This window comes from Physeter macrocephalus, chromosome 12 (assembly GCF_002837175.3).
Source record: "Physeter macrocephalus isolate SW-GA chromosome 12, ASM283717v5, whole genome shotgun sequence".
NCBI lineage: Eukaryota > Metazoa > Chordata > Mammalia > Artiodactyla > Physeteridae > Physeter > Physeter macrocephalus.
In genome coordinates, this window is record NC_041225.1 from 195,395 (window position 1) to 199,167 (window position 3,773).

A 3,773-nucleotide genomic window follows, 5' to 3' on the forward strand; every position below is an offset into this window, starting at 1 on the left:
AATGGGACCTAATGAAACTTAAAAGCTTTTGCACAGCAAAGAAAACCATAAACAAGATGAAAAGACAACCCTCAGAATGGGAGAAAATATTTTCAAGTGAAGCAACTGACAAAGGATTAATCTCCAAAATTTACAAGCAGCTCATGCAGCTCAATATCAAAAAAATAAACAACCCAATCCAAAAATGGGCAGAAGACCTAAATAGACATTTCTCCAAAGAAGATATACAGATTGCCAACATAGGTGAATATTTATCTCATCTGTATTTAGCAAAAAGCTTTCAACTAGTAAAAGCAGAGGAGGAATCCACAGTTTTCAAAGCTCAAGCTATTTGCCATTATAAAAAATTTTATATAGCAAAATCCAATATTAACTAACTTTAAATTAGAGAAACAAACAGAAAAACATTTGCAAATGTGTAAGTAGGAATAGACTAGGTTATGCTGAAGTAAAAAGCAGCCCCCAAATACTAAGAACTTAACACACAGTTTACTTTTTGTTCATGTAATATGGTCAGTGTGGAGCAATAGGAGGGTCATACTAGTGGTAAACACTCAATCATCCAGGCTGGTGTAGGTTGTAGCTTCCTACATGATTAATAACATTAAAAATATGTATTAATATTTAGCATTGGGAAATAGCTCAGTTCTGCTATTTGAATGCTACCTCATTGGGATTGTAATATAAATTGCAAGTTTTATGGAGGAGAAAAGCTGCCAGTGTATAACATTCTAAATACAAAATAGTGGTTATTTATTAAATATGAATGGTGTACCAATATGCCATAATAGTATACAGTCACTAAAAATAAGACTTTGGAGGATTATTTAGAAATAAGGACATATAGCCCTAATGCATTGTCCAGAGTAATAAGCTATTTATAATGCATTATATATAGAGTATATGATGCTCAAAAATCAATTTGCATAGAAATATAATCTGTATAGAAAAATTATTACAGTGAAACAAAGCATTTTTAATAGTAAAATATTTATGGATTGGTGAAGCTTAGTAATTACAGGTGATTTATATTTTCATCTTGTGTTTTTTTAATATTTCAAAGATGTCACCAATGAGTAGTATTTGGAAGGAAAGTGTTAGTATCCTTGAATTTATTTTCTTACTTTATGGAGGGAATCCTGGGGAAAGAGAGAAAGATGACCTGGTCAAATCCCTTTGTAAATGTGCAAAATATAAGCCTTCTGGAAAACAGACTAGTATTGTTAATAGTGGGAAATTAATTACCTATGACACACTTTTAGCAATAGGTACCGACCTATCTAGAATTATTTATAATAAACTGGGAATCTATGGGTTTCTGGAGCATGAGTCACTAAAAGATAGTCATATAAGCTATGTACTTATCGAAGTATAAACAGAGAGGTCTCCTGACTAAATTAGCTCTCTTTTATATAAATGCTACCTGTAACCCATTATATAAAGACCTTGTATGTTTAATTTGGGCCAAAGAATGCCCTAATGTAGCAAGAAAGAATCTGGGGCATGTTGTTGGCATTTTTGGACTTTTCCAAGTTCTGTATGTGCGTTATGACTACTTAAATTATTGAAGTTATTATTAAGACTAAAAATGTATAAGATCTCTGTAGGAGATCTTATGAATCTGAGTTGACAATGTAATTCTTTGTGTTAGTTCATATTATATTCACTGCTAGAAAAAATGTTTGAAAGAACACAAAACAGGAAACAAACTCACAGGAACATGAGATGCATGCTGGATTCAAGAAAACATAATCACTATGATGGTTTACTTACTTGGCTTTCAAACTTATAAATGGTTTTAAGGGATAAAATTGAATGCAATACCCACAAGAAGGCTCATTAATGATTCTGTGATCAAATTACTATATCACTAGTAACATTATTGTAATCTATAAGAATAACAGTCCATTCCAAAACTCTCTATTACATTTCAAAATCTATGGCCTCAGTCAGTTGTTTGTCTGGTGTTAGTGAAAACAGTTCTTTTCTGCCTTCAGCTGAAAGGGCTCACTGTAAATCTCTGATGAGTAAGTCAATTGAGCCAGGAGTTGGAAGATAAAATGATGTATAGGGCTCTGTGTTAAGCTACCTAGTTTGAAACCTGTTTACAGAATTAACAAGCTATATGGCTTTGAAAAATCAGTGGGCTCTTTAAAGCCTGAGCTTACGTATTTTCAATTTAGAAATAATTATATCCTTTTCCTTATACAGAGGTTGTGAGAAGTAAAATTATATATAGTTTGTATCCTCTTAAATTTGTTGAGCTTTGTTTTGTGGCCTAGTGTGTGATTTATCCTGGAAAACATTCCAAGTGTGCTTGAAAAGAATGTGTATTCTGCTGTTTTGGATGGAATGTCCTGTAGATACCTATTAAGTTCAACTGATCTAATGTGTCATTTAAGACCACTGTTGCTGTATTCATTTTCTGTTTGGATTATCTATCCATTGTTGTCAGTGGGATGTTAAAATTCCCTACTATTATTGTTTTCTTGTCAGTCTATCCTTTTATGTCTTTTAGTATTTGCTTTAAATATTTAGGTGCTTTTGTATTAGGTACATATATGTTAAATGAGTGTAATATCCTCTTTTTAATTTTTTAATTTTTTTAACATCTTTATTGGAGTATAATTGCTTTACAATGGTGTGTTAGCATCTGCTTTTTAACAAAGTGAATCAGCTATACATATACATATATCCCCATATCTCCTCCGTCTTGTGTCTCCCTCCCATCCTCCCTATCCCACCCCTATGGTGGTCAAAAAGCACTGAGCTGATCTTCCAGTGCTATGCACCTGCTCCCACTAGCTATCTATTTTACATTTGGTAGTGTATATATGTCCATGCCACTCTCTCACTTACTCCCAGCTTACCCTTCCCCCTTCCTGTGTCCTCAGGTCCATTCACAATGCCTGCAGCTTTATTCCTGTCTGCCCCTATGTTCTTCAAAACCTTTTTTTTTTTTTAGAGTACATATATATGTGTTAGCATATGGTATTTGTTTTACTCTTTGACTTACTTCACTCTGTATGACAGTCTCTAGGTCCATCCACCTCATTACAAATAACTCAATTTCATTAGTTTTTAAGGCTGAGTACATTCCACTGTATATATGTGTCACATCTTCTTTATCCATTCATCTGTTGATGGACACCAAGGTTGCATCCATGTCCTGACTATTGTAAACAGAGTCACAATGAACATTGTGGTACATGTCTCTTTTTGAATTATGGTTTTCTCAGGGTATATGCCCAGTAGTGGGATTGCTGGGTCATATGGTGGTTCTATTTTTAGTTTTTTAAGGAACTTCCATACTGTTCTCCATAGTGTCCGTATCAATTTACATTCCCACCAACAGTGCAAGAGGGTACCCTTTCCACCACATGCTCTCCAGCATGTATTTTTTGTAGATTTTTTGATGATGGCTATTCTGACTGTTGTGAGGTGATAGCTCATTGTAGTTTTGATTTACATTTCTCTAATGATTAGTGATGTTGAGCAACCTTTCATGTGTTTGTTGGCAATCTGTATATCTTCTTTGGAGAAATGTCTATTTCGTCTTCTGCCCAGTTTTGGATTGAGTTGTTTGTTTTTTTGTTATTGAGCTGCATGAGCTGCTTGTAAATTTTGGAGATTAATCCTTTGTCAGTTGCTTCATTTGCAAATATTTTGTCCCATTCAGAGGGTTGCCTTTTGGCCTTGTTTAAGTTTTCCTTTGCTGTGAAAAAGCTTTTAAGTTTCATTAGGTCTCATTTGTTTATTTTTGTTTTTATTTC